The 10,780-nt window shown below is 37.5% G+C and overlaps 1 long non-coding RNA gene across 1 annotated transcript; it reads left to right on the plus strand.

Moving 5' to 3' along the window:
* Positions 1-4,234: 4,234 nt before the first annotated feature.
* LOC121028363 (uncharacterized) lies at positions 4,235-10,299 on the plus strand. The gene is made up of 3 exons (XR_005789204.1): positions 4,235-4,287; positions 6,110-6,174; positions 10,051-10,299. It is a non-coding gene; the product is annotated as an uncharacterized LOC121028363 (long non-coding RNA).
* The last annotated feature ends 481 nt before the right edge of the window (positions 10,300-10,780 follow it).

Here is a 10,780-nt window from a genome sequence, read left to right on the forward strand (position 1 = left end):
TCTGTGTCTCCCTCTCTCTCTGCCCCTCCCCTGTTCATGCTCTGTCTCTCTCTGCCTCAAAAATAAATAAACGTTAAAAAAAATTAAAAAAAATGAATTCAATAAGGAGAACAATTCACTGATCTTTATAAATAGGACTATAGAATATGGCATCTCTGACTGAAGAGACAAGCTGACTGCTACTGTGGTTATTTCTGTTGCTATTTTAGGAATAGCCCATTAACTCCTGTTAAAGCTTTAGTACTGACTGGCAATACAAGTATTTGAGAACTCAAAAGGAACTGCCGGTGGCATGACTTTTCATATTGACTTTTCATATTGATGTGTAATAATCCGGATGCTTCTAGTTCCAAATAAGAAAATTCCAGCCACAAACTGGCTCAAACAACAAAGAAATTACAAAAGTGTAGAAGTTGTGTGAGTTTCAAGTTTGTTAGATTCTTTTTTTTTAATTTTTTTTAATGTTTATTTTTGAGAGAGAGAGAGATAGAGTGCAAGCAGGGGAGGGACAGAGAGAGAGGGAGACACAGAATCTGAAACAGGCTCCAGGCTCTGAGCTGTCAGCACAGAGCCCCATGTGGGGCTTGAACCCACTAACTGTGAGATCATGACCTGAGCTGAAGTCTGGCGCTTAACCGACTGGGCCTCCCAGGCACCCCAAGTTTGTTAGATTCTGCAGCTCAAGAATATCATTAAGGGCTCAGGTCCCTCCATGTCTCCTGTCTACATTGTGCCATATTAACTTCTTTCCCCGTGCTTATAATATGGCTACGTAAATCAAAGAACTGCTTATTTTCTTACGTACAAATCTCCTCTTTTGTATCCATAGAATAAATCTTTCCCTGTGTTCTAATTTAGCATAAGTCACCTGCCTATTGCTGGGGGAAAACCCTACAATGATCCATCTAGGTTCTTCAACCAGTTACTGGCAAGGGAAGTAGGTGACATGACTGGCTTTTAATTAGGGATCATTCCTGGATCTGGAGTCAATTACCCAAGCTATATGTTTTTATCCATGAAAGAAGGCTGGACTGTATACTGGGGATTTAAGTATAACAGGTTCATTTTTCCTATATAGTAGCCTCCTCTTACAGATGAACATAAACAAAAGAACTTAAGAAAAAGCTATTTAGGGAAGTAAGAATTTGAATAGACATGAAAACAACAGAGATCTAAACTTTCCTTTTTTTCTTTTTAAATTTTTTTTTCAACGTTTATTTATTTTTGGGACAGAGAGAGACAGAGCATGAACGGGGGAGGGGCAGAGAGAGAGGGAGACACAGAATCGGAAACAGGCTCCAGGCTCTGGGCCATCAGCCCAGAGCCTGACGCGGGGCTCGAACTCACGGACCGCGAGATCGTGACCTGGCTGAAGTCGGACGCTTAACCGACTGCGCCACCCAGGCGCCCCAAAACTTTCCTGTTTTTCAACAAGGAGATCATCTTTCACACAAAACCCTATTTGCCTAATGGGAGATTAGCAATAATAAGGACTACATATATCATTAAATTCTAGTTTAGACCTTTTTTGCCTCAGTCTAAATGAATGCCTTTTGGGTAATTTATTCTACGAATTTAAAGATTAACTCCCTATCACATCTGTCTTTCCAGCCTCCTGGAGTCCTGGCTCCTCTTCCTCCTTTTCTGACTAGTATTTGAGTACAGGAAGAACTGGCATTTTCTCAAGTTGTTGGCAGGGGACCTCTGTTCACACAAAGCCGTTTCTGCAGCTTGGTCATGGCTCATTACTACCAGGCTCTGGGTTAAACTATTCTCACAGCCTAAGAGATGGAGATTTTGCAGCTGGTGCACCACTTAGTCTGCTCTAAACAGAGACCATTGTCTCAAGACAATTGCTCCCAGAAAGGTGGGCCATTGCTCTTTGTTTATCAGGTACCAGTCAGGCTCTTTATGACCTGCAGATCACCTGATATCTGACTATAACTTCTACTTGGTCCCCTGGCTTTGGTGATTCCCCATACTTTCAAATATAGCATCCCATAGCTTCTTGCTATTGGGAATTCCCTGGTACCTGGAATATTTGGGTAGCTACCAAAGAGCACTTAGTGACTTCTGAAATTCTTTGGAGCTTTCAGTGGAGGACCTATGGCATTGGACAGGATTAGATGAGCAAGAATTAATTTACTTGCATAAGCTCTTTTGGGACATTAACTCTCTGGTAGGACTCAGTAGGAATAGGCAAAGTCAGGGATATGGTAGCTCTGAGAAGTGTAGAGAAAGCAGTGGTCCACACCAAATGAAGTTGAAATGCCTGAATTATGATGGAAGGGATTAAAGAGTCCAGTAAGATAGGCATGTTGGAATGAGTACATTGTGAGAAGCCATAAAACCCCTCAGAGGAGTATTGTATTTATGAGAGGGTCCAGAGGACATATCAGTCATATTCATCAGGAATATACTGCTTGAGAGGGGCACTGGCATCACTAAGAAGTTCAGTGGTAGCTCTCGTCGGCCGGCTAGGACTTGTATGGGGAGAGGTGGTCACACAGTTTGGCAAGGAGACTGATGAGGACCTAAAACAATAGAGGCCAGGGATGGCACTTTGCCACCAGAAGACGGGGCCTGCAACTATAACAGTAAGCTCAGCAACATTTATTTTTTTTGTCCCCGAAATCTTGATGCATGTTTGTTATAACAACTGTGACTTCCTTAACACAGAAATGTGAAACTTAAAGGGGCTGCCATAACATAAAACTAATACATGTGGTATTAACTTAGACATCATGTACCGGATGGTGAGGAAATGTGAGGATCCCCATTTAGTTAGTAATCCATCTCTGTAAATCAGATGTTTTGTGCAAAACAGCTAACCAGGAGCCTATATCTTATTTTGAAGAAAAGGAAAAACTATAAAAAAAATTATTTATTACCTCTGAAGCCCCAACCAATTTCCTTAAATGTAATTAAACTTAGTAAAATGTCCATGAATAAAAAATTATCTTATTTAAATGAAAAATTGTTTTTTAACTTTATTCTATGTATTTTGAGAGAGAGACAGAATATGAGCATGGGGACGCGCAGAGAGAGAGGGAGAGGGAAAGAATCCCAAACAGGCTCCGCGCGGCCAGCATGGAGCTGACTTGGGACTGGAACGCACATGAATTGTGAGATCATGACTGAAGCTGAAATCAAGAGTCAGACGCTTAACTGACTGAGCCACCCAGGCGCTCCTAGATGACAAATCATAAAATTATTACTTGCCAATAACTAATAATTGCTCTGTCTGTAAAAATGTATTTAGTTTGCATGCTATTCATATGCAAACATCTTTAATACACTTATGTATAATTCTGACATTCTGTCAATTATATTTAAAATGTATCTTAAGATTCACCTCCACTTTTTTGTTTAGAATGTTATATTGAGTTTGGGGAACATAAAATGTGTGTGTATATATATTTATATATACATTGATGTAAATGCATATTAAAATATGAGCTGAAAATGGATTACTGAGTGATATAGCTATTAAATTTGTATACTGAAAATAAAATGTTTCCTGCTGAGAAAATTTTTAAATGGTAGATATTTTACAGGATGAAAGCTGGAGATTCTAGGTATGCACTGAAAAGAGAGTGAGATCAATGGATATGGGTCCCAGTCTTGGAGAAGTTTCAGAGTCAAGGTATTAGATTCAGTGAACTAGGAAGATAAGAGGTAATTGTCAGAAATGTTTAAACTGGAAAAGATTTTGGCATCAAATATCTTCAAATCTAGTAGAAACCAATGTCAGATGGTAATCAAAAAAGACTTTGTCCTGTTCTCTCACCACTTCTCACTCACCCCTGCCAACCCTGGAGGCTTCAGAGGTCTTGAGTCGCATACTAGTGTATGAATCCAAGATGGAAGAGTGACATGGCTGGCTGCCAACCTTCTTTGTTGCAAGCTAGAAAATGGAGAAGTTTTAACTTTGTTATTTTTTTAATTTTTTTTCAACGTTTATTTATTTTTGGGACAGAGAGAGACAGAGCATGAACGGAGGAGGGGCAGAGAGAGAGGGAGACACAGAATCGGAAACAGGCTCCAGGCTCCGAACCATCAGCCCAGAGCCTGACGCAGGGCTCGAACTCCCGGACCGCGAGATCGTGACCTGGCTGAAGTCGGATGCTTAACCGACTGTGCCACCCAGGCGCCCCTTGAGAAGTTTTAACTTTGAACAAGAAATCTTTCCCATATATTCAGAGGTAATTACTTGTCATCCTCTTCTAATTCTTCAGAGCTCCTTTTACCTCCATATCTGTGCATCTCTCAACGGTAATTCTGCAGGTAAGGATACTGCCATATCAGCCAGCCTGGAATGGCTCACGTGTTAGCCCCTATTTCCTTGCAGTCCACCCCAGGTAAGGCCGCCTTTTGGTTCTCAGTGCCTTCCAGGAGGCCTTCATGCACAAAATAAGGATGTTTCCTTCTCCTCCTCCTCCTCCTCCTCCTCCTTTTTTCTTCTTTAATCAAGATGCTATCAATTCCTTACCCCAACCCCACCCTACCCCAGCATGTAGAGGCTTTTCTGTGCCTCACCATTATATTCATAGTTACTTCTGCTTTTCTAGTTCTTTTCGGTCATGTATGACTATTATTTAGCAACAAGATGCCAACTTTTTCCCCCTGCTGAGAAGCACTGTTTCATCTCCACAGTGCCATAATCCATCCCACAGTTGGCATCTTCAAAATACAGTTATTCCTTTTCTCCCTTTCTTCCTTCTCCACTATCTGAGGGAAGATTTAGTATTGTACCTCCACTCCCTCCTGTACCAACGCTTAGGTTTTAGGAGATACAGAATGCCTTGAGGATTTCCTCATAGTATGTCCTCTTTTGTTCCAGGTTTCATATATTTTTTTTTGTTCCCAGAAAGATTATCAGCCCATTAAAATATGACAGTATATAGAGACACACATATTATGTCTGTGGTTATATGCATTAATTAATGTTCATATGTCATCATTTTTCTTTCTCTCCTTCACTGTCTCCAAGTTGCAGTTTTCTTTCTTTTATTTGGAGAATGTTTCCTTCCTCTAGCCCTCCTTCCCTACTTCTTTCTTTCTTTCCTTCTCTTTCTTTTTCTTTCTTCCTTTTTCTTTCTTTCTCTTTCTTTCTTTTTTTTCTTTCTCTTTCTTTCTTTCTCTTTCTTTCTTTTTTGTTTTTCTTTCTCCTTTTCTTTTCCTTTCTTTTCCTTTCCTTTCCTTTCCTTTCCTTTCCTTTCCTTTCCTTTCCTTTCCTTCTTTTTTTCTTTTTCCTTTTCTTTTCTTTCCTCTTTCCACAGACAAAGGACAGTTTATTACAACAAGAGCAGTGGCCAGAATATCATCTTTCTTCTACCAGCTCTCTGAAACCCAGTTCCTGCAGGGTGACAAGGAGAGGGTCAGGTAACACAGGTGCACATGGGGATGTGTTACAGGAGAGGAACCCTATGCTTAGGAAACACAGATTTTTCAAAATGTGTAATAAGACTGCCTGAACTTCGCCAAATAGGGAGACACTATTTTTATTGCAATGGCCAGTAAACGTATCTGCCCTTTGTTTTCTCTGTCTCCCAAAGTTGTTTGCTTTACAAACATCCTTGAAAACATCAGCCAGAGCAAAGGCAGTCTGTTTGTGAAACTGGCAGAATCGAAAGAGACTTAGAAATTGTCTCCCAATCTTCCTTCTCTTCAATTTCACTCTCTCCTCTCTAAATACCCTTCTCTGAATCTTATACTGTCTGATAACCTTTTCTTGTTGCAATCATCTACAAACCTGAGGTTACTTCTAGTTTTCTGAAAATTTCTGAAGAAATCAGTATATTGATTAAATACAATTGCCTTTTGGTTGTATAACTTCTTTTCCTCCATGATCTTAAAATTTACCCTATTTTTTGATTATTTGTGAAATGAAACATCATTTCATATATTAGGTATTTGACGGATAGTATTTTCTTTCAGATGCTTTTGATAGCATTCTTACTCCCTGGCAAGTATGTATAATATTCTAAATTCCAGTATGGCAAATAGTATTGATATATGGCATCTGTTCTCTTTTCTTTTGTTCCTTTGTAGTTATCTTGTTCTTTCTGTCAGAGAGTTTGAAAGGATTTTTTTTTTTGTCTTTTAGATTCAGAATTTGACCATGCTAAGAGCTAAGTATGTATAATTTTTCATCATCCACCTGAAAAACAGGTGAGTCCTTCTGGTTTACAAACTTGCATGTTTTTTTCCTTTAGGAATTTTTAGTGTTATTATTTGTTACATTATTACCCATGTTCCATACTTACATTCCCCTCTCCCCATTTGGACCTATTATATTATATCTCCTGTTCCCTAGCTTCTCCCATACAATATCTATCTCTATATGTATTTGTACTGTAAGATATTTTTAATTAATATTCATTTATTTTTGAGAGAGAGAGACAGAAAGCTCAGGGGAAGGGTAGAGAGAGAGGGAGATAGAGGATCTGAAGCAGGCTCTAAGCAGAGGGCCCGATGCAGGGCTTGAACTCACAAACTTTGAGATCATGACTGGAGCCAAAATCAAACTCTTAACCGACTGAGCCACCCTGGTGCCCCTGTAAGATATTTTTTGAACTTAAACTTTCAAACCAATAAAACGAGTTTCAAATCAATAAACCAAAAAGTCTTAACGAGTAACATGCTTTGCTTAAATCATTTCTTGATTCCTTTAGTTTGCTAAGGCAAACTTGGTTCCTGAGTGTGTCTTATTTTTGTGTGGTGCATTGAAATTTAAGTGCTTTATTATTTGGTTATTCAGGTATTTGTGCAACTAACTCTTCAAATACTTCTGTATCTTTAATTTTTGTGTCCTGAAATCTGACTCACCTTGACTCTCTGACTACTAGACTCCCTTATATAATATGTTATATATTATTTAAATTTACAAACTCATTTTAGCTCATATCTGGTTATTGTCATATTCTTATCATAATCCCTTAGATGGTGAAAGGCAAAGAAATGTTGACCTTATGGGATACAAATATAAATAAATGACCAACATTATCTCAATGTTCCACTTAGCTTGACTGAAATTTATATAGGTTTCTTCTTAACCACAAACTCCTAATCTCCTTTTTCTTAAAGCATTTACCTTAGAAAACTTACAATTGTGAATTTTTTTCTATGCCCCATTTAAAAAGCTTCTTGCATGTTTATAACCCAGGAAAGTCTTTCTTGGAAACCTAGGGGCTATAACTTTGAAATGCAATCATCAAGGAAGATAGTACCCCTATTTCCTAGTCTGTTGGAGTGTAGGAGGCTAAATTCAATGGGCACCAATTAGCAAACAGATGGCTTAATCCCATAGAAAAAAAGGGAAATAATTCAATATGCTTGATGCATCCCATTGATGAACTTACCCCCTAACATTCTCCAGTACTTTTCCGCTAGCACCCTGACTTAAAAACTCTCCTGACTTTTTTTTTTTTTTTTTTTGGCAGGGTTGAGTTTAGTCTCTCACTCCTGTTGTAATAATCTTAAAAAAAACAACCTTTTTTTAAAGTTTATTTACTTTGAGGGAGGGAGAGAGAGAGAGAGAGAGAGAGAAGCATGAGCAGGGGAGGGGCATAGAGGGAGAGAGAGAATCCCAAGCAGGCTCCATGCTGTCAGCACAGAGCCCAATGCAGGGCTCAAACCCACCAACTGTGAGATCATGACCTGAGCTGAAACCAAGACCTGGATGTTTAGCAGCTGAGCCACCCAGGCACCTCTCTATTGGAATAGTCTTGAATAGATCCTTACTTGTTTAGCTTTGGTGCAATTTTTGCTTTGACAGAACCTAGGAAGCCTACTGCTCTGTAATTTCCATCTCAGTGTCAGAAGAGACTCAGCTCACCAATCAATCCTCTCTTGGGCTCTAGGGAGTCAAGGACACTCATTATCTTCATATGAGTATCTTCAGCATGACTATCATGCACAGTCCGCTGAATGTCAAGCTTGTGCCTAGATCTGCCAGTTTCCAATTCTTACCCTAGACGTTGATGCTTTTCTCTAGACACATGCTCAGGCCTATCTGTATGATTAGCCAAATGTCTGCCTAGTCACCCAAACCATGTAATCTTTCAATTATGAAAGTAGTAAATGTTTCTAAGTATTCTAAATGACACAAAAAACTATGAAATAAAAATGAGAGTTCCTACCTTATAATTCCTTTTGGTATAATCCCATTTGCTCAGGGGATTGTCATAAAAATAGAAACTTTTGTATTATTTGTTTTATTTTGTGCAAATGTAAAATCATGCTAATAATATTTTTCCATAACTTGTTGTTTTTAGTCTCTGATATATCTTAAATATATTTAATTCTTGAATTTTGTAAAGTTGGTACCTTTAAGATACTTGTATGCCACACTCTTACATTAAATGTTGGTCAAAATCAAATGCACTTACCAAATTGGAATATATTGTACACATAGTAATTGAATGGTCTGGAAGGAATGAAACCAAGGGTCAAAGAAAAAGTATACTTCTCATGGAAGATTTTATGAACATTTACTTCAAACAGAATTTTCTCTCCTAGGGGCCTTTAAATGTCTCTAGTAACACCAGAAACTACAGAACAATTTTATTAAACTACAGGTAAATTGGTTGAAAATAAACTGGCTGATTTGACAAAATGATCATAATGACAAATTGCTCAACATGACGAATTGGTCAAAAATTAATATTTCTAGTCATTGGCTTCAAATTATTTATAATTTTGTGTGTCGTGGAGATGTTTTGGCAATTTTTACATAACTTTAAGAATTTTTTCCTTTTATCAAAAGTCGGGGAGGGGGAAAAGTAATATATTTTGTGAACTCTCAGAGGGTTTGGAAAATTTGTACAGGTTTCTTAGCATTTTGTCTCAATTTTCTTCTCTAAACATGTCACTGAATGTGCAGTGAGGTTGCCCATACTTCCTTATACAGCTTCAATCTTGAAAGCAGAAATCATTTGAAATTGTAGCAATAAGAGCATAGCACAGTAAAAATTATGCTTAAAATGTTTCTGGAAAAACCTTGCTTTAAAGTAAAACACATATGCAAAGGGAAAAGACAAAAACATGATTGAAGTAAATGAAGTGGACATTGACAGAATACAAATTAATTAAAAAAATAATAACTTTAAAAAATAGAAAGTGTTATCCAAATGATGGTTAAAGTTCTGAAATTTGCCTTCAGACAAGTCACCTGCAGCTAGAAATAAAATAAAAAATTCATGAACGTAAACCCAATAAGCATTATGGTTAAAAGAGAATTTTTAAAAATAGAACAGAAATGTAAAGATACAGAAGTTGCAAACACCTCTATGTGTACAAAGTTAATAATATATGAAAGTAATCAATGTCTAGAAATACATTTGCCATTTCAACTAACTCATTTGTGACCAGCTATTTCAAATTTATATTTTGAATCAATCACTTAACGCTTAGCAGCATGAAGCCAAATTGTCCACAATAACTTTAATATATTTGCTGCTTCTGTGGAATTAACAAGATTTTCTCTACCATTCATGAAAAGGGTGTGGGGCAGGTATAAACTCAAATCTCCATAGGAGAAATTTTGCTAACATTTAATATACTATTTGAAGTAAAAAAGTATATTTTATGTGCAGCTTATGAGTTGAATTTATCTTTATAGACAAACATATATCTCATAGAATGGATTAAAATTAATTTCCTTTAAAATATATTTTCAGGGGCTCCTGGGTGGCCCAGTTGGTTCAGTGTCTGACTTTGGCTCAGGTCATGATCTCATAGTTCGTGGGTTCAGGGCCCACGCTGGGCTCTGTGCTGACAGCTCAGAGCCTGGAGCCTGTTTCAGATTCTGTATCTCCCTCTCTCTCTGCCCTTCCCCTGCTCACAGCCTGTCTCTGTATCTCAAAAATGAATAATTATTTAAATATTTTTAAATATTCTATTTTCAGATACTAAAGTGGACAAATTTAGCCCACATTTATTTGTTTGTTTGTTTGTTTATTTCTTTATTTCTTTATTTCTTTATTTAATTTTGTGAGTAATGCAGAAGCCTCCATTATCTGTCTTTGTGTTCTTGTTTCCTTCTAGCACCTGAAACTGGGAGCACATCACAGAGCAGGCATAAGACTGACAATGGAACTATTCTGGGCAACATTGTCATTAAGGGACATGTGACAATTTCCAAAAAATGCTCCTTTTAGAAACATGAGAAAAAACCCACTTTTTTTAATCTTCAGGAAAATGAAGTGATTCCTTAAAAGTAAACACAGCATTAAGGCAAAACAGTCTTTCCTTAAAAATCAAAAATATTTAAGGGGCTCCTGAGTGGTTCAGTCAGTTAAGTGTCCGACTTTTACTTGGGTCATGATCTCATGGTTTGTGAGTTCAAGCCCCTCATTGGGCTCTGTGCTGACAGCTCAGAGCCTGGAGTCTGCTTCGGATTTTGTCTCCTTCTCTCTCTGCCCCTCCCCGCTTGTGCTCTGTCTCTCTGTCTCTCAAAAATAAATAAATGTAAAAAAACAAAAACAAGTTTAAAAGAAAATAAAAAATATTTTGAGGAATCTGTCGCTACTTAAAGGAAATTCATTTCAGTGGCCTAAGAGGTCACCAGTGAGAAATGTCTCATTTCTAAAGGAAAGCTTTACTTCAAACAAACAAGATATAACATAAAAACAAAACTTGTTCTTATCAGAATTATATACTTTTAAGTATCCAACATATTCAAACTTCTAGAAACAATGTAGGAAGACAGAGCTCTCTTGAAATGGACCTGTTGCAGTGTAATCAGATGCCAAAGAAAACATTTCATTTGATAATA

Source organism: Herpailurus yagouaroundi, unplaced genomic scaffold (assembly GCF_014898765.1).
Source record: "Herpailurus yagouaroundi ecotype Mexico unplaced genomic scaffold, PumYag 28, whole genome shotgun sequence".
In the NCBI taxonomy this organism is placed as follows: Eukaryota; Metazoa; Chordata; class Mammalia; order Carnivora; family Felidae; genus Herpailurus; species Herpailurus yagouaroundi.